A 26,702-nucleotide genomic window follows, 5' to 3' on the forward strand; every position below is an offset into this window, starting at 1 on the left:
GATTGGGTGTCTCCGTTATGGGAGCGATCTGATCTATTGGTTTCTAGTTACACCAATTTCATTACTTCATTACGGAGGATCTTTGATGAGCCCGGCAGGACGACCGCTGCCTCTGCAGACTTGCTTCGTGTCCGACAAGGCTCTCGTTCAGTGGGACAGTATGTGATTAATTTTCAGACCATAGCCTCAGAACTGCGCTGGAATAATGATGCCCTTCGGGCTGCCTTTTGGAACGGGCTCTCCGATCGTCTAAAGGACGAGTTGGTCACTAGAGATTTGCCGGATTCTTTAGAACAGTTGATCTCGCTCTGTGTAAAGGTAGATCTTCGCATGCAGGAACGAGGTGGCGAACGTAGTCGGTCAGATCGATCAAGGGTCCGATCTCTTCCGTCTAAGCAAACGATTATTCCAAGTCCTGATGAACCCATGCAGATTAATCAATCCCGGCTGTCCCCAGAAGAACGTCAGCAACGTCGTGAGGGTAGTCTCTGCCTCTACTGTGGAGCCGCGGATCACTTTCTCAAGTTTTGCAAGTATACAGATGTGGATAAATCCACAGGGAACCAGCGCTCAAACCCTATTTGTAGTGGTGAATGATACGGTTATAAAGTGAAACTAAAATCAATAATGAAAAAGCAGGTAATATACTTAAGGTTGTTTATTCTAAGATGCTGAGATACTTTCTTTCCCAACAGGTATAAATTCGGTTTAAAAGTCAATCAGTGATTGGGGCACGCTCCTGGTTTGAGCTTAAATTCTGAAGTGCAAGGTTCAATTGAAAGAACAAATGCTGTAATCTTTGTAAAGTCGAAAAAAAGAAAAAGAAAAATGCCACAAAAAAATATTAATGATAATATGTACTAAAGTCCAAACGGTTTACAAGTCTATACAGACAGCGGCGTCCCGCTAATCTGTGCTCTGAAGTGAAGGATTCTCTTGTGAAGTGATGAACAGTTGACAGCGGTAGTGTATGCTTTGGTTAGAGTGGAGAATAAGGACCCTGGACTGGCGCTATTCCTCCTGCAGCACGTCCCACAGTAGAGCGCCCGAATCAGGCCCGCTCTGTGGGGCCGCTGACCTGGGGTGTGCGCCTGTCACAGAGGCGAAGTGGACCCGGCCGGAGCTCTCCGAGCGGCTGGCCGCGCCTCTCCTCCTCCTACAGGGACTTACCTTCTCCCTTCCCCTCCGCCTTCCACTCTCCGCTGTCTCGGGCTTCTTCCGTCGCCTGGCAACCGGTTGCTTCCGGAACTCCGGATCACGTGACCGGATGGTTTGCGGAAAGGATTAGCAGTACTGTCCTTCTTTGTAGTGAATATTCGTCCTCAGTCCAATGTAGTATAGATGGGTAGCTCCAACGCGTTTCGACCTGTTAGGGTCTTCCTCTGGGAGTCCTTAATCTGAGGCGGGGTGTGCTGCTGGTAATGAGGGGTGTCCCACCCCCCCTTAAATGGTAAGTATACAGATGTGGATAAATCCACAGGGAACCAGCGCTCAAACCCTATTTGTAGTGGTGAATGATACGGTTATAAAGTGAAACTAAAATCAATAATGAAAAAGCAGGTAATATACTTAAGGTTGTTTATTCTAAGATGCTGAGATACTTTCTTTCCCAACAGGGAACGGGCAGTCCTAGTTTGTTCCGGAGGAGTCGAGCTAGGAGTTTCTTCTTAACCTTCTCCGCCAGTGGACTGTTTACTCTCCGTGTCTCTGTTCTCCGAGTCAATAGCCAAACCCGTTAAGGCTCTGCTGGACTCAGGGGCTGCAGGGAATTTTATTTCCCTTTCCTGTGCCCAGGATCTGGGTTGTCAGCTACGGTCGGTCGAACGACCTATTACGTTGACTGCTATCAATGGTACCCAAATTTCTAATGGTCTAATTTCAAGTTGTACAGTACCAATCAAACTGCAAGTGGGAGCTCTGCATCAAGAACACCTAGAGTTCCTAGTGATCGTGAGATGCCCCACGATCTGGATCTTGGCCTTCCTTGGCTTAAACTTCACAACCCTCACGTCGACTGGAGTTCGACACAAATAACATCTTGGAGTTCTTTTTGTCATTCAAATTGTCTCACCCCAGTCTATCCGCTCCGTGTATCTTCCAAGTCAGATAAAAGGCTCATTCCGGAGGCCTATCGGGAGTTTTCTGACGTGTTCTCGGACCAAGCGGCCGATCAGCTACCACCGCATAGACCCTGGGACTGCCCCATTGAGCTCATTCCGGGGAAAATGCCACCTCGGGGTCGCACTTATCCCTTATCATTGCCCGAGACCCAAGCTATGTCGGACTATATCAAGTCTAATCTACAGAAAGGATTCATCCGCCCCTCTACTTCTCCGGCAGGGGCGGGTTTCTTTTTTGTGAAGAAGAAGGACGGAGGGCTGAGACCATGTATTGACTATCGTGGTCTAAATGATGTCACCATTAAGAACAAGTATCCTTTGCCGCTCATTACGGAGCTTTTTGATAGAGTTCACGGAGCCCGAGTTTTCACCAAGCTTGATCTAAGGCGAGCTTATAATTTGATACGTATCCGACAGGGGGACGAATGGAAGACGGCCTTCAATACCAGGGACGGGCATTACGAGCATCTGGTAATGCCGTTTGGCCTCAGCAACGCCCCTGCCATCTTCCAGGGATTCATTAACGAAGACTTTCGGGATATGCTATACCTAAGTGTAGTGGTATATTTGGATGACATTCTGATATTTTCTAAAGATCTCACAGAGCACAGAATACAGGTCAAAGAGGTACTTCTTCGATTGCGAGAGAATCATCTTTATGGCAAGATTTCCAAATGTACTTTTGAGGTTCCTTCTATTCCATTTCTTGGTTACATCATTTCGGGCACGGAGCTTCGTATGGATCCAGAGAAACTCACTGCCATCCGGGACTGGACTCAGCCTCTTTCCTTGAAAGCGGTACAACGATTTCTGGGCTTTGCAAATTACTATCGGAAATTCATAAAAGGATTCTCTACCATCGTGGCACCCATTGCTGCCCTAACCAAGAAGGGTTCTGACCCAAGTCATTGGTCCTCCGAAGCTGTAGCAGCGTTCGCTCAGTTAAAGGCAGCCTTTATGTCCGCTCCAGTCCTTCAACAACCAAATTTTTCAAAACCATTCTTCTTGGAGGTTAATGCTTCCTCGGTAGGCATAGGTGCCGTGCTTTCGCAGTACGCTCCAGATGGGAAGTTACATCCATGTGGTTTCCATTCTCGCAAATTCTCTCCTACGGAACAGAATTACACCATTGGAGACAAAGAGCTTTTGGCAATAAAATCTGCCTTGGAGGAATGGAGATATCTTTTGGAAGGTGCTAAACACCTAATTACAATTTTCACTGATCATAAGAATTTGCTGTACCTCAAGACGGCCCAGTGCTTGAATCCCCATCAAGCTAGATTGGCGCTCTTCTTTACCCGGTTTTCATTTGTCATTAAGTATTGGGCTGGGACTTTTAACACCAAGGCTGATGCTGTATCCCGTTCCTTTACAGCTTCGGATGAGGAGAATTACGTTGAGAAGGCTTTGATTCTCAGTCCAGTTTCTATGTCAGCGGCTCCCACCGCTTTGGGTCCTCCTCCTGGGAGAATGTCTGTGCCAGCTAAATTTCGACCAAGGTTGTTACAGTGGGCTCATGTTTCCAAGTTTTCCGGTCATCCTGGAGTTCAAAAGATGTGGGAGTTTCTACGAAGGTCTTACTGGTGGGACACTATGAAGAAGGATATTCAAGATTATGTCAACTCATGTCCTCAGTGTGCTCAGCACAAAATTTCTCGTTTGCCTCCTGCGGGGTTATTGCATCCACTGTCCATTCCACAGAGGCCTAGGACCCATATCTCTATGGATTTTGTCACCGAATTGCCCCTCTCCAAGGGTCACAATACTGTCTGGGTAATTATCGACCGTTTCTCTAAGATGGCACATTTTGTACCTTTGACTGGGTTACCATCAGCTCCCAAGTTGGCTTTGTTATTTATCCGAGAACATTTCCGCCTGCACGGCTTACCTCAGGAAATTGTCTCTGACCAGGGGGTACAATTCACTGAAAGATTCTGGAGAGCTCTCTGTACGGCCTTTACAAATAAAACTCAAGTTTTCGGCCCTCATTCCGAGTTGTTCGCTCGCAAGCTGCTTTTAGCAGATTTGCTCACGCTAAGTCGCCGCCTACTGGGAGTGAATCTTAGCTTCTTAAAATTGCGAACGACGTATTCGCAATATTGCGATTAGACCTCTCTTAGCAGTTTCTGAGTAGCTCCAGACTTACTCGGCATCTGCGATCAGTTCAGTGCTTGTCGTTCCTGGTTTGACGTCACAAACACACCCAGCGTTCGCCCAGACACTCCTCCGTTTCTCCAGCCACTCCCGCATTTTTCCCAGAAACGGTAGCGTTTTTTCACACACACCCATAAAACGGCCAGTTTCCGCCCAGAAACACCCACTTCCTGTCAATCACATTACGATCACCAGAACGAAGAAAAAACCGTGAGTAAAATTCCTAACTGCATAGCAAATTTACTTGGCGCAGTCGCAGTGCGAACATTGCGCATGCGCACTAAGCGGAAAATCGCTGCGATGCGAAGAAATTTACCGAGCGAACAACTCGGAATGACCCCCTTCATCTGCTTTACCATTCACAAACCAATGGGCAAACTGAACGCGTCAATCAAGATTTAGAGACTTATCTCCGTGTTTATCTTTCTCCTTTGCAAGATGATTGGGTGGAACTGTTGCCATGGGCCGAGTTTGCCCATAATCATCTGTACCACTCTTCGACTTGTGAGTAGTGATGAGCACCGGAAATTTTTCGGGTTTTGTGTTTTGGTTTTGGGTTCGGTTCCGCGGCCGTGTTTTGGGTTCGAACGCGTTTTGGCAAAACCTCACCGAATTTTTTTTGTCGGATTCGGGTGTGTTTTGGATTCGGGTGTTTTTTTCAAAAAACCCTAAAAAACAGCTTAAATCATAGAATTTGGGGGTCATTTTGATCCCAAAGTATTATTAACCTCAATAACCATAATTTCCACTCATTGTAGTGATGAGCGAGGTTCGGTTTTACTCGGTTTTACTCGGTTTTACTCGGTTCTCAAAACGGCATCTTATTGGCTATCCAAAACACGTGACATCCGTGAGCCAATAAGATGCCGTTTTGAGAACCGAGTAAAACCGAGTAAAACCGAGTAAAACCGAATCCGCTCATCACTAATTTTCAGTCTATTCTGAACACCTCACACCTCACAATATTATTTTTAGTCCTAAAATTTGCACCGAGGTCGCTGGATGGCTAAGCTAAGCGACCCAAGTGGCCGACACAAACACCTGGCCCATCTAGGAGTGGCACTGCAGTGTCACGCAGGATGGCCCTTCCAAAAAACACTCCCCAAACAGCACATGATGCAAAGAAAAAAAGAGGCGCAATGAGGTAGCTGTGTGAGTAAGCTAAGCGACCCTAGTGGCCGACACAAACACCTGGCCCATCTAGGAGTGGCACTGCAGTGTCACGCAGGATGGCCCTTCCAAAAAACACTCCCCAAACAGCACATGACGCAAAGAAAAAAAGAGGCGCAATGAGGTAGCTGTGTGAGTAAGCTAAGCGACCCTAGTGGCCGACACAAACACCTGGCCCATCTAGGAGTGGCACTGCAGTGTCACGCAGGATGGCCCTTCCAAAAAACACCCCCCAAACAGCACATGACGCAAAGAAAAATGAAAGAAAAAAGAGGTGCAAGATGGAATTGTCCTTGGGCCCTCCCACCCACCCTTATGTTGTATAAACAGGACATGCACACTTTAACCAACCCATCATTTCAGTGACAGGGTCTGCCACACGACTGTGACTGAAATGACGGGTTGGTTTGGACCCCCACCAAAAAAGAAGCAATTAATCTCTCCTTGCACAAACTGGCTCTACAGAGGCAAGATGTCTACCTCATCATCATCCTCCGATATATCACCGTGTACATCCTCCTCCTCACAGATTATCAATTCGTCCCCACTGGAATCCACCATCTCAGCTCCCTGTGTACTACTTTGTGGAGGCAATTGCTGCTGGTCAATGTCTCCACGGAGGAATTGATTATAATTAATTTTAATGAACATCATCTTCTCCACATTTTCTGGATGTAACCTCGTACGCCGATTGCTGACAAGGTGAGCGGCGGCACTAAACACTCTTTCGGAGTACACACTTGTGGGAGGGCAACTTAGGTAGAATAAAGCCAGTTTGTGCAAGGGCCTCCAAATTGCCTCTTTTTCCTGCCAGTATAAGTACGGACTGTCTGACGTGCCTACTTGGATGCGGTCACTCATATAATCCTCCACCATTCTTTCAATGGGGAGAGAATCATATGCAGTGACAGTAGACGACATGTCCGTAATCGTTGTCAGGTCCTTCAGTCCGGACCAGATGTCAGCATCAGCAGTCGCTCCAGACTGCCCTGATTCACCGCCAGCGGGTGGGCTCGGAATTCTAAACCTTTTCCTCGCACCCCCAGTTGCGGGAGAATGTGAAGGAGGAGATGTTGACAGGTCGCGTTCCGCTTGACTTGACAATTTTGTCACCAGCAGTTCTTTGAACCCCAGCAGACTTGTGTCTGCCGGAAAGAGAGATCCAAGGTAGGTTTTAAATCTAGGATCGAGCACGGTGGCCAAAATGTAGTGCTCTGATTTCAACAGATTGACCACCCGTGAATCCTTGTTAAGCGAATTAAGGGCTCCATCCACAAGTCCCACATGCCTAGCGGAATCGCTCTGTGTTAGCTCCTCCTTCAATGTCTCCAGCTTCTTCTGCAAAAGCCTGATGAGGGGAATGACCTGACTCAGGCTGGCAGTGTCTGAACTGACTTCACGTGTGGCAAGTTCAAAAGGTTGCAGAACCTTGCACAACGTTGAAATCATTCTCCACTGCGCTTGAGACAGGTGCATTCCACCTCCTATATCGTGCTCAGTTGTATAGGCTTGAATGGCCTTTTGCTGCTCCTCCAACCTCTGAAGCATATAGAGGGTTGAATTCCACCTCGTTACCACTTCTTGCTTCAGATGATGGCAGGGCAGGTTCAGGCGTTTTTGGTGGTGCTCCAGTCTTCTGTACGTGGTGCCTGTACGCCGAAAGTGTCCCGCAATTCTTCTGGCCACCGACAGCATCTCTTGCACGCCCCTCTCGTTTTTTAAATAATTCTGCACCACCAAATTCAAGGTATGTGCAAAACATGGGACGTGCTGGAATTTGCCCATATTTAATGCACACACAATATTGCTGGCGTTGTCCGATGCCACAAATCCACAGGAGAGTCCAATTGGGGTAAGCCATTCTGCGATGATCTTCCTCAGTTGCCGTAAGAGGTTTTTAGCTGTGTGCGTATTCTGGAAAGCGGTGATACAAAGCGTAGCCTGCCTAGGAAAGAGTTGGCGTTTGCGAGATGCTGCTACTTGTGCCGCCGCTGCTGTTCTTGCGGCGGGAGTCCATACATCTACCCAGTGGGCTGTCACAGTCATATAGTCCTGAGCCTTCCCTGCTCCACTTGTCCACATGTCCGTGGTTAAGTGGACATTGGGTACAACTGCATTTTTTAGGACACTGATGAGTCTTTTTCTGAGGTCTGTGTACATTTTCGGTATCGCCTGCCTAGAGAAATGGAACCTAGATGGTATTTGGTACCGGGGACACAGTACCTCCAACAAGTCTCTAGTTGCCTCTGCAGTAATGATGGATACCGGAACCACGTTTCTCACCGCCCTGGATGCCAAGGCCTCAGTTATCCGCTTTGCAGCAGGATGACTGCTGTGATATTTCATCTTCCTCGCAAAGGACTGTTGGACAGTCAATTGCTTGGTGGAAGTAGTAAAAGTGGTCTTACGAGTACGACTTCCCCTCTGGGATGACCATCGACTCCCAGCAGCAACAACAGCAGCGCCAGCAGCAGTAGGCGTTACACGCAAGGATGCATCGGAGGAATCCCAGGCAGAAGAGGACTCGTCATAATTGCCAGTGACATGGCCTGCAGGACTATTGGCATTCCTGGGGAAGGAGGAAATTGACACTGAGGGAGTTGGTGGGGTGGTTTGCGTGAGCTTGGTTACAAGAGGAAGGGATTTACTGGTCAGTGGACTGCTTCCGCTGTCGCCCAAAGTTTTTGAACTTGTCACTGACTTATGATGAATGCGCTGCAGGTGACGTATAAGGGAGGATGTTCCGAGGTGGTTAACGTCCTTACCCCTACTTATTACAGCTTGACAAAGGCAACACACGGCTTGACAAATGTTGTCCGCATTTCAGTTGAAATACTTCCACACCGAAGAGCTGATTTTTTTGGTTTTTTCACCAGGCATGTCAATGGCCCTATTCCTCCCACGGACAACAGGTGTCTCCCCGGGTGCCTGACTTAAACAAACCACCTCACCATCAGAATCCTCCTGGTCAATTTCCTCCCCAGCGCCAGCAACACCCATATCCTCCTCATCCTGGTGTACTTCAACACTGACATCTTCAATCTGACTATCAGGAACTGGACTGCGGGTGCTCCTTCCAGCACTTGCAGGGGGCGTGCAAATGGTGGAAGGCGCATGCTCTTCACGTCCAGTGTTGGGAAGGTCAGGAATCGCAAACGACACAATTGGACTCTCCTTGTGGATTTGTGATTTCGAAGAACGCACAGTTCTTTGCTGTGCTTTTGCCAGCTTGAGTCTTTTCATTTTTATAGCGAGAGGCTGAGTGCTTCCATCCTCATGTGAAGCTGAACCACTAGCCATGAACATAGGCCAGGGCCTCAGCCGTTCCTTGCCACTCCGTGTGGTAAATGGCATATTGGCAAGTTTACGCTTCTCCTCCGACAATTTTATTTTAGATTTTTGAGTCCTTTTTTTACTGATATTTGGTGTTTTGGATTTTACATGCTCTGTACTATGACATTGGGCATCGGCCTTGGCAGACGACGTTGCTGGCATTTCATCGTCTCGGCCATGACTAGTGGCAGCAGCTTCAGCACGAGGTGGAAGTCGATCTTGATCTTTCCCTATTTTTGGAACCTCAACATTTTTGTTCTCCATATTTTAATAGGCACAACTAAAAGGCACCTCAGGTAAACAATGGAGATGGATGGATACTAGTATACTTATGGATGGACGAGCGACTGCCGACACAGAGGTAGCTACAGCCGTGGACTACCGTACTGCGTCTGCTGCTAATATAGACTGGATGATAATGATATAAAAAATATATATATATATCACTACTGCAGCCGGACAGGTATATATTATATAATGACGGACCTGCTGGACACTGTCAGCTCAGCACTGCAGACTCCTAAAGTAAGCTACTAGTAGTATCAAGAAGATAGAAAAAAAAAAACACCACAGGTAGGTGGTATACAATTATGGATGGACTAGCGACTGCCGACACAGAGGTAGCTACAGCCGTGGACTACCGTACTGCGTCTGCTGCTAATATAGACTGGATGATAATGATATAAAAAATATATATATATATATCACTACTGCAGCCGGACAGGTATATATTATATAATGACGGACCTGCTGGACACTGTCAGCTCAGCACTGCAGACTCCTAAAGTAAGCTACTAGTAGTATCAAGAAGATAGAAAAAAAAAAAAACACCACAGGTAGGTGGTATACAATTATGGATGGACGAGCGACTGCCGACACAGAGGTAGCTACAGCCGTGGACTACCGTACTGCGTCTGCTGCTAATATAGACTGGATGATAATGATATAAAAAAAAAATATATATATATATATATATATCACTACTGCAGCCGGACAGGTATATATTATATAATGACGGACCTGCTGGACACTGTCAGCTCAGCACTGCAGACTCCTAAAGTAAGCTACTAGTATCAAGAAGATAGAAAAAAAAAAAACACAACAGGTAGGTGGTATACAATTATGGATGGACGAGCGACTGCCGACACAGAGGTAGCTACAGCCGTGGACTACCGTACTGCGTCTGCTGCTAATATAGACTGGATGATAATGATATAAAAAATATATATATATCACTACTGCAGCAGGACAGGTATATATTATATAATGACGGACCTGCTGGACACTGTCAGCTCAGCACTGCAGACTCCTAAAGTAAGCTACTAGTAGTATCAAGAAGATAGAAAAAAAAAACACCACAGGTAGGTGGTATACAATTATGGATGGACTAGCGACTGCCGACACAGAGGTAGCTACAGCCGTGGACTACCGTACTGCGTCTGCTGCTAATATAGACTGGATGATAATGATATAAAAAATATATATATATATCACTACTGCAGCCGGACAGGTATATATTATATAATGACGGACCTGCTGGACACTGTCAGCTCAGCACTGCAGACTCCTAAAGTAAGCTACTAGTATCAAGAAGATAGAAAAAAAAAAAAAAACACCACGGGTAGGTGGTATACAATTATGGATGGACGAGTGACTGCCGACACAGAGGTAGCTACAGCCGTGGACTACCGTACTGCGTCTGCTGCTAATATAGACTGGATGATAATGATATAAAAAATATATATATATCACTACTGCAGCCGGACAGGTATATATTATATAATGACGGACCTGCTGGACACTGTCAGCAGAATACGTTTATAGAATAAAAACACCACACGACGAGTGTTTAACTTTTTCAGGCAGACAATCACAATATACTGGTGGTCAGTGGTCACTGGTCAGTCACACTGGCACTGGCAGTGGCACTCTGGCAGCAAAAGTGTGCACTGTTAAAATATGTACTCCTGCTATAACTGCTCCCCAGGCTCCCCCACAATTAAGCTGTGTGAGCAGTGAGCACTCAGCACAGTCAGATATACAGTATTACATAGATGATGCAGCACACTGAGGGCACACTGAGGCTGAGCACAGATATGGTATGTGACTGTGTCACACTGTGTATCGTTTTTTTTCAGGCAGAGAACGGATTAATTAAACTGGTGGTCACTGGTCACACTATCAGCAAGTAGTAGTGGTTACTGGTCAGTCACACTGGCACTGGCAGTGGCACTCTGGCAGCAAAAGTGTGCACTGTTAAAATATGTACTCCTGCTATAACTGCTCCCCAGTCTCCCCCACAATTAAGCTGTGTGAGCAGTGAGCACTCAGCACAGTCAGATATACAGTATTACATAGATGATGCAGCACACTGAGGGCACACTGAGGCTGAGCACAGATATGGTATGTGACTGTGTCACACTGAGTATCGTTTTTTTTCAGGCAGAGAACGGATGAATTAAACTGGTGGTCACTGGTCACACTATCAGCAAGTAGTACTCCGTCCTAATATGCTCCCCAAAATTAGTAAATCAAGTGTCTCTACTCTCTACTCTCTAGTCTACTCTAAACGGAGAGGACGCCAGCCACGTCCTCTCCCTATCAATCTCAATGCACGTGTGAAAATGGCGGCGACGCGCGGCTCCTTATATAGAATCCGAGTCTCGCGATAGAATACGAGCCTCGCGAGAATCCGACAGCGGGATGATGACGTTCGGGCGCGCTCGGGTTAGCCGAGCAAGGCGGGAAGATCCGAGTCTGCCTCGGACCAGTGTAAAAAGGCTGAAGTTCGGGGGGGTTCGGTTTCGGAGAAACCGAACCCGCTCATCTCTACTTGTGAGTCCCCATTTTTCATTAATTATGGGTTCCATCCTCAAGTTCCTGAATTACCCATTTGTCCTCCGGAGGAGGTTCCTGCTGCAGGCTCTACTCTTCGGCACTTCAGCCAAATTTGGAGTCGAGTTCATGCTAATCTCAAGAGAGTTTCCGGCAGCTATAAGTTCTTTGCGGATAGGAAGCGACGAGCAGCTCCCCAATACAAGGTTGGTGACAGGGTATGGCTTTCCACCCGCAACCTCTGGTTAAGGGTACCCACTATGAAGTTTGCCCCAAAGTTTATTGGTCCTAACCCCGTGTTACAAGTCCTGAACCCGGTTGTCTGCAAATTGGGATTGCCTTCACACCTCCGGATACCAAACTCCTTTCATGTTTCTCTCCTTCGCCCCCTTATTTTAAACTGGTTCCATTCAAAGTCCCCAAGGCCAACCTCTGCAGAGTCTGAAGCTGAAACGGACTTTAAAATCAAAGCTATTCTTGACTCTCGTTATCTACACAAGAATCTACAGTATTTGGTGGAGTGGAAAGGTTTTGGCCCCGAGGAGAGGAGCTGGGTCAAGGCTACTGAAGTTATGGCTTCCCGACTGGTGTGGATTTTCCATTCCAGACATCCAACAAAACCTGGAAAGTGTCCGGGGGCCACTCCTGGAGGACAGGGTACTGTCACACGCCATAGGCGGCGTTCACCATGCTTACCCCTGCGTGCCTGCTGGTCTGTGTTGCGGCCTCCGCCTTCGTTGGTCCACGGGCTCCAGCGCCTGGCTGGCGCGGCTCCCGGCGGTTCTCCGGGGCAGGGGCGCCACCATGACACCCGGCATCACGTGGGCAGGGAGCAGGTGACGTCATCAGACTGTTCCGCCAATCCAGCGGAGGCGGGAGATTCAAAGGCAGACGCCGGGCAGTGCCTCGGCGCCTGAGTATCGTCTTTTCCCCTGAAGTGGATGCCAGTGCTTCTGTCCTCGGCGGATCTCTCTGCAGCATACCCCAGTGTCTCCGGCATTTCCAGGTGTCAGTTGTTGCACAGCTTTCAGCGTTCCCAGCCGCTGCTGGGTTCCACTGCGCTCTAGTCACCAGTGCTTCTTGGAGTCAGCGTGGGCTGCAGGTTAAATGTCGCTCTCAAGTTATACAAATCATCAGTGTCTTTCACCACCGCTCTCAAGTTCTTCAAATCATCCGTGTCTTTAACCACCGCTCTCAAGTTCTTCAAATCATCAGTGTCTTTAACCACCGCTCTCAAGTTCTTCAAATCATCAGTGTCTTTAACCATCGCTATCAAGTTCTTCCAATTCTCAGAGTCTTAACCACCGCTCTCAAGTTCTTCAAATCATCAGTGTCTTTTAACCACCGCTCTCAAGTTCTTCAGTCACCAGTATCTTTTATCATCACTCACAAGTACGTCCTGGACATTTCTCCATACACTCCTTCTCTGTTATGTGACATTGTGTTGCTCTCTTCCTGCAATAAAGTCCTTTAATACTTTCACCAAGCTTTTCTGTCAGAGTCCTGTATGAGGAAGACCTATATCAAGCAATCCCTGTTCCGACCCAACTGTGGTTCCTCTCCCCTACCATCGGGAGAACCCCCGAGTTCACAACACCCCCAACCTAGGTCAGTGACACTCATCTTTTGTGAGATTGGAGTGACCTGAAGATTCTTGTTTAATACTGCATTGTATCTGATGGTCAATGGTTTTGCAGTATGTGCGTATCGCTTGATTTTGGGATGTTGGGTCAAATTTAGATTTTTTGCGCAATGAAGGGGGAAGGATGGTGTTATCCGTTACCATGGGTGGGCTGGAGTTAAAATACTCCTTTAGGCGTAATTGGCGTCCCAATTGTATTGTTCCACTTTCCATTCAAAAGGATCGATTTTATTAGTGGGAACGAAGTTAAGTCCTTTTGCTAAAAGTTTATTTTCAATGGAGGAAAAAGTTCTTTCAGAAAGGTTGAATATTACTTCCGCCGTGCATAAGGAGTCCGGCCTCTTCCTCTGCCTTTGGTTCTGCCCACCCCTCCTCGTATAGTGCCGTCGGGATCTGACAACTGCGCTCGGGTGCGTGCCCCTAAAGGGGGGCGACCTGGGAAATTGACTTGTGGGTCATTATCGCTTGCAGACGCTGATCCCTCCATGGAGGTTTCAGTGTCTAATTGTGTGAATCTAGAGCGATTATAGGGGCGGCGACGTGAATGCCCTCGGGTTTGTTGGGTGCCTGAGATCCATGGGTACACAAGTCGTTTTGCAAAGTCGTTATTTACTTTTTCAAGCTTGTTCCTCTTGTACTGAATGAGGTCCTTTCGGTACTTCTCCATTTGGGTGGTAATTTTGTTATACCATTCACCGGAAGCATCCGCTTCTAGAGTGGCCTTATGTGAGGATACAAATGTCTCAATTTTGGCTTGTATAGCTGACAATTCACGGGTGACCTCCTCAATGACTAGAAGGATTAGATCATACGAACATTTATTTAGGATGGAGATCCATTTCTTACAGAATTGGACATTAAAGCGTCCTATAGTTGGAACATTTTTAATACGGAATCCGCGAGGGATTTTTCCATCCCTATGATAGTCCGATAAAGTGACACCGTGATAATAATAGTCTTGCTCTTTCCGCTTCAATTTAAGCAATTCTCTATATAGTTGAATGTTTTCCACATTGTCTCCTGTTGGGGTCAGAATTTCTTTGAACCTTATATTAGCTGCATCTGTGTCGGAGTAGCTAAACGTTTCCCCCAGTGATAATTCAATGGCAGCAATAAGGGCATCCACACCCGCATCAATTTGTGTAGACATGTCAAATTTCAATGACTGGTTGTGAAGAAAGTCTTGTGAATTAAAGTGCAACTGTGCAGACAAACAGGTGCAAATGACAATTAGTGAGAAAACACTGTCCAGTAAAAGGTATGCTCCTTTAAAAAGTGTAAAGTATTTGTAGTGGGTGCTCGCAGATAGACATGTTTTCCGGCAAGGGCAGCATGTCACAATATGCAATGTAGAGATCAGCAGCACTCCATTCAATCATAGACAGATAAACAAGGCCGGTGCCTTCCCGGTAATATCCATGAAATGGATGTCCATAAATATATATATAGTGGTCAGCGGCACTCACGGCTCCCGGTCAGGGAATGAAAGAAGACACAAGCGTTGTGTGGTCAACGTTTCAATGTTATTCAGGTGAACATTTTCCTCAGGACATTAAAAATACATTAACAACACATACCTTTATACCTGTCTGAGGTCCTCCATGGTGCCCGCCGTCCGTCGTGCCTCAGTCCATCAGAGATGACGTCACGGATACGCGCCGGCTGCGGCGTCACGGAGAACCCCAGAACACCTGTGATAACAATTAACAGCGTAAGCTGTGTGAAAAATAACAACATACATGCAAGATAATGACCAAGACTAAAAGTGATTGTACTTAGCACCTCATTATTATCACAAATTGATTAAATGTTAAAAAGTATACATAGAGGAGCTCCATTTTAATGCAATCCCAATAACTTTGTTTTTATGCATATATTTTCTCCTGTATAATTTATTCAATACTGCCTGATGCGGATCCTATAATCTGCAAAGTTGTAATAAAGAAGTCCAAGTGCAACAAGCTCATGTTGCATATTCAGCTGCAATCCCTAGAGGATTGAAACGTTGACTACGCTCAAACCTGTGTCTGTGATTTCTTGACAAGTGTTCGTGAGTGCCGCATCTTTGACTGTGTATATATGTATATATATAAACAAAAAGGGGCACCCTTAGGCGCTAAGTGGATAGAAACTGAGCTGCAACTTAGACAAACCCCCTGTTAGATGAGGCTCAATGACACACAACAAACAATACAGGTCTAAGTGCGCTTTTAGATAGTACTGTATATCACATCAAAACAATAAAAAATTTTTTTTGCAGTTTTAGTATTTAATACATAAAGCCACGATAACATAAAATGTCTGTGACCATATCAATATCTTTTTACAGAATGTATAAGCAGTGTATACAAACAATTTCTGTCAGATGAAAAGTCCAGATGACACTTAAGGTTCGTGACAAATCTTCCTTGGTAGCATAGGGTACAGATGGAATACTCTATAAACCAATCCACAAAAATAGACCGCTCAGCAGTGGGTCAACAACTAGCTGGTGTAATAGTCCTCTCAGAGTTCAAAGTGATAATCTCCATTATCACTTTGAACTCTGAGAGGACTATTACACCAGCTAGTTGTTGACCCACTGCTGAGCGGTCTATTTTAGTGGATTGGTTTATAGAGTCAGTGATAGACTATAAACCACGCTTGATTTTGGTCACCTGGTTGGCCATTAATTGCTTTTCGGATCCCTTGTGACTGGGGGTTTTATAGTATTGAATCCTTTCCCTAGTCATATTGGTTTTATACCTACTTTTATTGATTTATTCAGTGAGCTTTTCACACACTTTCGGATTATCTTTAAAAACATCTGGCACTTGAGATTACCCCTGAGGAAGTCCCAGTTAGGGACGAAACGCGTTGGTTTGTGTTCAAGTACTGTATTCCATCTGTACCCTATGCTACCAAGGAAGATTTGTCACGAACCTTAAGTGTCATCTGGACTTTTCATCTGACAGAAATTGTTTGTATACACTGTTTATAAATTCTGTAAAAAGATGTTGATATGCTCACAAACATTTTATGCTATCGTGGCTTTTATGTATTAAATACTAAAACTGAAAAAAAAATGTATTGTTTGATGTGATACACAGTACTATCTACAAGCACACTTAGACCTGTATTGTTTGAGATATATATATATATATATATATATATATCTATCTGTATTGGGCTTTACTGGTTGTCTAATATTAGTGTTGGAAAGAGCCATGGACACTTTATAAACTGACCTACCATGTACAGAATATGATAAAATAAATAAATTATTAAAATCAGAATCTGCTCTATATGACAAGTCACACATTTGTCCATACAATACAATGGATTTTTAAGTTAAAATAGATATTATAAATAAGAGAGTTGACAATTCAACATGAGCTGAAATATTCCTTAAAGTAATAGACACATTTTCCTAGTGATTATATCGAAACTCAATATATTTAAGGGATTTCGTGAGAACACACATTTTATATACACTATTTACAGGATTTTATACCTACAGTATAGTAGCATAACTTGTTTATTATTTTAATATAATAAATTCATAGCACTATTCTTAAAGAAATTATTCTGTTATTAATTATATATGACTAAAAATGACTGAGGAGGCTAAAATAATATGTAAATATTACAACACCTCTTGCTTTATGTTATGAGATTAAACCAAATGTAAGACAAGGTTACACTGCTAAATAACATAAGCAGGTCAGTAATTATATTGATACTGCCCTAGCCACTTGGGTGAATATCAAACTATGCTAAACAGCGCTCCTTTGGTCATTTGTCTACTGGGATAGGTGGTATAATCATCTGAGAGTAAAGAGATGTGACAGTAATGTTAATAAAATCATCACTTGGAATGCAAAGAATCTAAACAGAGACTAAGTTATCATAATTACTATATAACATACATAATGTCATTAGATCCCTATGCCACAGGCAATTATGAGAAATATCCCACCTTGTCTGTTTTTTTAGACGTTTTTTATTCCTATTCTATTTTTTGTTGTGGTATTCCATCATATATTTACCATTAAATTGAACTGCAGATTTATCCTGTTTATGAAATATATGTATAATGTGTGAAATAAAAAATGTTTTACAATGTGGAATAATATGGACTTACTTTAATAGCTATAGAATTGACAATACAAAGCTACATACAGGGTACCTAAGAAATGAAAATTTTTGAAAATAAAAATTGCATTTGTTGCCGTCAATGATTCTTTTGTTCTATGGAGTAAATCTACTAAGGTGTTTTTATTAGAACTGGTGATGTTGCTCATTGCAACAAATCAGATTCTACTTAACATTTATCTAGCTGTTTCTAGGATGTAATAGATAGAATCAAATTGGTTGCTATGGGCAACATCAACAGTTCTAAAAAACTCAAACTTTAGTAAATGTACCCATATGTACTGTATCAGAATGTATAGATGTACCATTCAGACATCCCTCATCATGTTTGCTATATTACCAAACAACGGGGGTCATTCCAAGTTGTTCGCTCGTTATTTTTTTCTCGCAACGGAGCGATTAGTCGCTAATGCGCATGCGCAATGTCCGCAGTGCGACTGCGCCAAGTAAATTTGCTATGCAGTTAGGAATTTTACTCACGGCATTACAAGGTTTTTTCTTCGTTCTGGTGTTCGTAATGTGATTGACAGGAAGTGGGTGTTTCTGGGCAGAAACAGGCCGTTTTATGGGTGTGTGTGAAAAAATGCTACCGTTTCTGGGAAAAACGCGGGAGTGGCTGGAGAAACGGAGGAGTGTCTGGGCGAACGCTGGGTGTGTTTGTGACGTCAAACCAGGAACGACAAGCACTGAACTGATCGCACCGGCAGAGTAAGTCTCGAGCTACTCAGAAACTGCACAGAGAAGTTTTTTCGCAATATTGCTAATCTTTCGTTCGCAATTTTGATAAGCTAAGATTCACTCCCAGTAGGCGGCGGCTTAGCGTGTGCAAAGCTGCTAAAAGCAGCTTGCGAGCGAACAACTCGGAATGAGGGCCAACATTTCTAATAAAGTTTCCAAATTTGCATGAGATATAACATAAAAATGTTGCAAAATCGGCAACAGCTTCCTGTCAAGTGCCACTGAACCTGAGGTCTGTTGGTTATGAACTACTATAGTTCAAGCAGTCCTCACTGTGGGTCTTGGGGTCTTTTGTGAGACTGATGGGAGGACATGCTTTAGAAGACGACATGCAGCTTGCAGTACTCTTAAAGTGTAGTTACATGACTGCCATAAATTAATGTATATCTGAGCACATACCTTTACCAAAGTATTAAGCTCCACCTGTGCTCCATCCCCCTTGCATCCTTATTGTCTCCTGTGTAATTGCCCTGACGTGTCTCTGATGTGCATCTTGTTTTCTGATTTGGTTGTGTTCCTGTTCTTATCTTAATTTCTCCTTCTGGTAATCTATTTGGCTTCTCCACTGCCCATCTGTGTACCAGTTATGACTTGTTCACCTATATTTCATACCATATGGAGATATAGCAGAGGGGTGTGACCTGGGAACCTTCCAGCAACAAAGCCCAAATACACTTGTACGGTAGGTTACTGGAGAAGACCAGGAGCTTGTTAGACTCCATGCCTATGCTACTGCCAGTACAAAACCAGTTCCTTAATCCACTAAACCATACTAAATCCATAGAGTCAAATTTTGATTGCAGTCAACCTTGGGACAGTGTATGCAAGTGTAAAATAAAGAAGATAATGAAAACATTTTTTCATTTATAATAGTGTTAAATCAATTAATTCTTTAAATCTATATAACTGTATGATCATCTTTGTTATCTCATATATAAGTAGAGGAAAGACTTAATAACCCTACCTTACTACATCTATGATAAATCGTGTACTAGCTAAACTGGACTGGCTAATATAGGGCCTAATTCAGACCTGATCGTAGCAGCAAATTTGTTGGTAGATGGGCAAAACCATGTGCACTGCAGGGGGTGGGAGATATAACGTGCAGAGAGAGTTAGATTTGGGTGGGTTATTTTGTTTCTGTGCAGGGTAAATACTGGCTGCTTTATTTTACACTGCTATTTAGATTTCAGTTTGAACACACCCCACCAAAATCTAACTCTCTCTGCACATGGGGGTGGTTCCGAGTTGTTAGCTCGCTAGCTGCTTTTAGCAGCATTGCACACGCTAGGCCGCCGCCCTCTGGGAGTGTATCTTAGCTTAGCAGAATAGCGAACGAAAGATTAGCAGAATTGCGAATAGAAATTTCTTAGCAGTTTCTGAGTAGCTCCAGACCTACTCACAGATTGCAATCAGCTCAGGCCGTTTTGTTCCTGGTTTGACGTCACACACACGCCCAGCATTCGGCCAGCCACTCCTCCGCTTCTCCAGACACTCCCGTGTTTTTCCCTGACACGCCTGCGTTTTTCCGCACACTCCCAGAAAACGGCCAGTTTCCGCCCAGAAACACCCACTTCCTGTCAATCACACTCCGATCACTTCAACGATGAAAAATCTTAGTTCGAACATGAGTAAATCTACTAAGTTTTGTGCTAAAATACTAACCGCATGCGCACTGCGTACCATGCGCATGCGCATTTTTGCCTTAATTGCTCCGTTGCGAAAATCGGCAATGAGCGAACAACTCGGAATGACCCCTCATGTTATATCTCACCCCCCCAGCAGTGCCCACGGTTTTGCCCATCTGCTAACAAATTTGCTGCTACAAGCAAGTCTGATTTAGGCCCATAGTCCTGGAGAAACACACAGTGTAGAGTCAACATATTCATAGCAAACTTCCCTGCATTGGAAGTCCTGAGCTAGGTGCTTTTTTGTATGGTTAAAATAAAACAGAAATACCCAATACTATTCCTACACAGTTCAGGAAATGGAGAGTAGGCAAACAAGCAAGACCTAATCAATAGCAAATATATACACTTAGTCTCTGGGGGCAAGAAGACCCATTGGTATTAAATTAATTAAAACAATGATACATCTGCTGCAATTAGGAAAAATGAAACATTCATATTAAGTAATTGGACACCTGTTTTGAAAATCCCATTATTTTCTTTTATATTATTATTATTATTATTATTATTAGAAGTAGCAGTAGTAGTAGTAGTAGTAGTAGTAGTAGTAGTAGTAGTAGTAGTAGTATATGTAGTAATAGCAGAAGGTTCACTTTTAGGACTTACTTATTTCTATGATGCCGTTGTCTGAGCATGACACATAATATACAAAATTAAAGAAACTGGTTCGTTTAAGAGTTATGTGGCAAAACATCTGCCTGCCATTTACAATGCATCACCATTGTGCTCTGGAAAATGTGACAGTTGATGAACTCTCCCTGTGCACCTGCAGGATGACCTGGAACATATGACCTGTTGTGTGGTCTGGAAACTGAGTTATTTGCAGCCACCCACTAAGCAGGATTTTTTTTAAATTTGGCTCCTACGGGGTTGAAAAGTGGTAAAATATTTCACCCAGCAAACCTTTGACCAGTTGAAACTGGGCACATCAGCTAGTTACTGTATTATTATAATTCTGAAGCAATGCACTGTGGGAAATCACACATTTATACATACTGTAAGATGTAGTTGCACAGCACGCAAAATACAGAACTAATAAAATAACAAAATGCTGATCCTTCCAAACAAATGTATATGGTCAAGACTGAAGCATGTTGGCGAGGGAATACCAAGTTGGCAAGGGAGGAATTACAGTATGTGTGTAAGTGGTAGGTATTGATGAAGCAATCTTTTTTTTTCAGAGCATTTAAAATGTTGAAGTTTAATAAAGAATTTATTTTGGAGTGGGACTGTGTAGATTAAGGTTGGAATGAAAGACATATTTCAAGCAGGAGTGGTCGGTGGTAAACAATAGGAATATTGAGGGGAAGGTCAGTTGTAGAACAGAGAGGGAATATTGGATCATATTCCAGTGTAGGAAGTGGTAGACTGAAAAATACGAAGCAGAAATAAGTAATATCAATCATGCCGTGGCATGGAGAACAAAGAACACATGATACCAGCAAAGGAAGAGACCACTGTAGTTGAGATAGGAGATAACGAGAGAGTGGATGAGTTTTTGTTTGCACCTGAGGTGAGAAAGTGTCATAACTATTAATGTTGCAATGGTGTAAGTCATAGTTAAGGGTGACAACAAGGCATCTGGTACAGACAATAGTCTATTGTTCATGATAAGATAAATGTGGGAACCTTGGAAGAAAAGATGATGATGATGATGAGCTAAGTTTTCAACATTTGGAACATTCTGAGAAATATGATGGGTAGTTGCAGACAGACGATGGATAAAGAAAACATTTTTTGTATTTAAGTGAGATTAAAGGATTTCTAAAATTAAGTGGGACAGTTGGGAAAGTTAGATAAACTGAATTTGTTGGGATAGTAGTGCAATGATAACCAAATGAAAGTTTATGAAGTACATTATCATTTGTGCATTTCTGGTTACAGTTTGATGACTTTACATGGATTTTAATGTGAGATTTACATGGTTGTTTTAGCATTGATGTAAGTGTTAACTACACCTGTCATTTGTGATTAAACTTGTTTTAGTGTTTTTCCATATTTGCTTTGGATTAATTGTTTTGCTTGTGTAGTGGAGTTCCAGTTTGGAGAGAAAAACTTTCAGTCATTCAACAACGAGATCCCTTTCTATAACTATAGCCAATACATAGGCTATTAGAACTATGAAAATTCAGACTCTCAGTGGCCTGTTCACTACAGCCGTAGCAAGGGTATTTTAGGCAGTGTATAGTATTAGCAATCCTGTTCCAGAAAAATATACTGTATTACATATTTTGCCTACAAAAGAAAAATAGGCTTTAATAGGAATAGATAGAAGGACTGACTTCTAATTAGTACAGCAATATTTTATTGGGAATCTGTAAGTTTTAACAAATACAGCAACAATATGACTATGTACTATTATTACTGTAAGTCATTGGTACATCTACAGTATATATGGTGCACAGTATGTCGTGCACACGGGCCCCTGGGCTCAGGGACACACAACTTGTACCCTTATAATTAAGCTTACCTCTCTGGAGTCCCCTGTCGGTGACTAGTTCCCAGGGACCTGCACAAATGTGACAGACTCTGGCACAACCCCAGCATCTACTGTACTGCCAGAGAGGAGGGGAATGCACGGAGCCTGCACATGGGCCCACTCCTCTCTTAAACCACCCCTGCTATATATGAATGCCCCATTTGTCACTAGGCAGTTGTCATTGTACCTAGACAATTATACTGTATGATGTGCTTATATTATGTCTGTATTCTCCTATTATAAAAATACAAAACTTATTATGAAGAGTAACCAAAATATATGCAATTTAATAAATCAGATACTGGAAATATAAAGTATTATTGATGTAAATAAATAATAACAATCAACAGCAAACGAGTTGGGTATTGTATGCCGGTGGACGGGATCCCAGCGGTCAGCATACCAATGCCAGGATCCCGGCAGTGGGTGAGCGCAACAAAGCCCATTACGAGCTCGCTGCGTTGCCACTCTGTGGGCTCGCTGCGCTCACCACAGGTTCTATATCCACCCTATGTGTTGTGGACTTCCACGAGTGGGAATAGCCCCTGTTAGCCAGGATTCCAGCTGTCAGCATTGTCAGTGGTAGGGATTCTGGCATTGCAATGCTGACCGCTGGTATCCCGACTGCTGGCAATGTAACCGCATCACAATCAGTCATTGGGTCTAATTCAGACTGGATTGCAGCAGCAAATTTGTTAGCAAATGGGCAAAACCATATGCTCTGCAGAGGGTAAGATATGACATGTGCAGAGAGAGTTAGATCTTGGTGGATTATATTGTTTCTGTGCAGGGTAAATACTGGCTGCTTTATTTTTACACCACAATTTAGATTTCAGTTTGAAAACACAGCACCCAAATCTTACTCTCTGCACATGTTATATCTGCCCCTCCTGCAGTACACATGGATTTTCCCATTTGCTAACAAATTTGCTGCTGCGATCAGGTCTGAATTAGGCCCATTGTGCTAATAGCATACCTGATGGTCCCTAAAGCATTGGGAAGCCTGTGAAACATCTCTTTGGTGACTGACAAGACATGATCTTCTTTGACTATCAACATATCCAATATCTATTTCTGAAAAAATAAAAAATACAGTATTTAGTATAATATTGTAATAATGTAAGTCATGTCATATTTATAGTTCTTTTCTTAAAACTGTATTACCACTTACATAAAACATCTGGGGAAATGGCTACAGGTACAGAACCAGCAAATCACTTTTATTTACTAAATTTAAATTGTGGAATAGAGAACTTGTGAGCAAGGGGACCAACTGCATTCCTGTGATTAGTTCTCCTCACCTCTGCTGGTTTTCATCCTATTCTGTAAGAGGGAATGAAATTTCGGGAGCATAGAGAAGTCACAGATCCTTCATGTTTCCCAAAACACAAAGAGATGTTTGCTGCACTGGTCAATATGTGGATTAGATATTTGGGGACTTTAAAACAATGCATTCCTAATGGTTTGGCAGAGGAAAAAGTTAAGATTCTTTTACAAAATATTTGATAGACACTCAAATTCAGGAACAAACAAAAAAAGGAACCAATGCAGATATAAAGGTATGGGGTAGATTTTATGAGATAAGTACACATTATGTAGGTGCCACAGTTGTTCAATTCAAAATTATGAGCACTAGGCATTCTTGAGATATGCAATGAAGATAATATGGCATTTACGTATGGAGCAAGTTTCATTTAACATACAATGTGACGTAGAGCTAGTCAGATGATACGTTGTGTGCTTGGTTCATATAAATACACTTCATTCACCTACACATATTGATCAAAATACAATATTTTATCCGAACGGTCATACTTCAGGCAATTTGGTTTGTTTAAATTGACTCTGCTCAACCTACAACAAATGCCACCAATATAACTATTGTGTCATGATTAGAAGCTGTAGCAATCCATTACAGACTGCTCATTCTGAGTTGTCTAGCAAACTTTGCATTTTCAAAGTGCCATTAGGGGACCAGATATCTGTCCGATGCAATTACATAGAGGAAAATTCAGTCCTGGAATTGGCCGTATTTTGCCAGTACAGCAGAGATTTTAAAGATAGTAGTTAATTGCTACAAGCCACCAGACTCCTCTAGACTCCTCAAGACATGCTCAAAGGGGTACGTTATCACCATGTTGTCTGTTATTACTGTCAGACGTGATTGCACACATAGGTGTAATTTATCACTCAGGAGTTTATGGCTATACAAAAGAGGCCTTGCAGTCACAGAAACACAGTCTAACTTTCACAAATGAGTGAAAAGAGCTTATCTCAGGAAGCAACAATTTTACAGTTTATTTGATAGTATCCCCTACAAGATTCTAAAGTGAACTTTTTGAATAGTTTAGGTGACATGACTTCAAAGATAAAAATTGTATGCATTTACAACCAATACACATCCCTCTGTAAGCTGCCACAATAATTTTTGTATTAAAATTCAAGATCTGCAGAACCAGGGTTCTCCAACAGCCTTGATTGCAGCAGGACCTCTTTCCAGTTTATGTACTGTAGGTCTTCTTCCAAAAAAGGTACAGTAGGATCTTAGTTTAGCAATCTCAAAATAAAAATTTCCCAAAACACTGTAAGAAGGTACTCTGGGGCATTCAAACCATTGCTTCACAGTTGGCCCAAGGCTATTTACCAAATAACTCTGGATTTACAAATCTTATCATACTTCATGTTTCAAGATGTCATATATAGTAGGCACAGAATATTAGAAAGCTTACAATAGTCCGCAACAATCTTCTATTCAGTAATTTTCTCTATTATTTTTAGTGGTATTAGTGGAGCTCAAACTTTGTATATTTAACTAGCTGTTCTACCTGTTCTTTGCATGAGTGTGTCTGATTTTCACGGTTGTAAATATAAATGAGTGTTAAAAATTTGGTAAATCTATAAAGATGTAAAGTTGAGACATCTTAATGTAAGTAAATATTAATCCATGGTTCTTGGCGTTACCCGATGAGCACCCGTAGCAGATACGGTAAAAAGTGACAGGATCATTTTGTAGTTTATTAAATTCTACCCACTGGAGGTACAATCCAAATTTTGATCCGATTGTCCATTTGGGTGTTATCGTTCATGCAACGCAAGTCGCACATTGGTGATGACATCATTATGTCAACCCCCTTTTCATCCCCTTAGAGGAGCTTTATTAAAATTCTAATTATGTAGTTTTCCTAATTCTCACCTGAAGAATACCTATATTAAATTTTAGCTTCCTAACATATCGGGAAGTAAAATAATTAGTGATGAGTCAGTCAGTCAGTCAGTCAGTCAGTCAGTCAGTGAATGAGTGAGTGAGAGCTTTCGCATATATATATATATATATATATATATATATATATATATATATTGTGTACAAAAGGTGCAGATAGCGCTACAACCTGAATATTCTATAACCAGATATCCCTGAGACGGGAGATTATAAATTATACATAAAATAGTGCAAAGTTTAAATTACTTAAAAAACACTCCCAAAGTAAATGGTGTCGCAACCAGATTTCAAAATGTCCAATTCCCAGGGGAACTTGATTCTCAAATTTGCTCTAGTGGTAAATCGGTTGCGCCTTCAGTGTTCGTGAATAATACGTTGTAAATCCTTAAGTGGTAATTAAAATATGCGTACCAGACATACGTAGAACGTTCGCCTTATTTAGGGTGTCTTTGCATCTGGATATTCCTTACTCGTACTGATTCTCCGTTCCCATCCGTCCAGGCATTGGTGTGGAGTTTGTACGTATATGCAAGACAGTGTGTCAATATACTGCTCTTAAAAAGTGACTTGGTGCTATTATTGTGCAAAGTTTGCAATAAAGTGAATATGTGCAGAAGAAGTGCTGTAAGTGCTTGTTAGAAATATATATAATATAGATAAAAATGAATAAAAATAAATATGTTACTGGCAGTGTGCTGATTCCCTTTTTTCTTAGGTACTGTGCTTAAATACCATTTATTAAGGGTGCAACACCATATAGCTCAGTAATTAAGAGGAGATCTAGAGAGGAGGTATATTAATATGAGGCACTTACATCTAAAGTTGCAATGAATTAAAAAGATGCTGCCGTCATTTCGTCATCAGACTTATATACCTTTAAAAAAGTCCCATGCGGGAAGGAAAAGCCTCTGATAGTGTAGTATTATTTAAAAAAACATTTTAATAATACATAAAGCGACAAAAAAACATATAGGTGGACTCGTACAATTTAAAAGATGCATATAAGCTTATCTGTTATATCCTCAGATAGGAGCGGAGTGCCGGTAGGTGCCCAACGCGTTTCGTCCCTTAGTTCATCTCTGGGACTTCCTGAGCTATATGGTGTTGCACCCTTAATAAATGGTATTTAAGCACAGTACCTAAGAAAAAAGGGAATCAGCACACTGCCAGTAACATATTTATTTTTATT

Source organism: Pseudophryne corroboree, chromosome 1 (assembly GCF_028390025.1).
Source record: "Pseudophryne corroboree isolate aPseCor3 chromosome 1, aPseCor3.hap2, whole genome shotgun sequence".
Taxonomy (NCBI): domain Eukaryota; kingdom Metazoa; phylum Chordata; class Amphibia; order Anura; family Myobatrachidae; genus Pseudophryne; species Pseudophryne corroboree.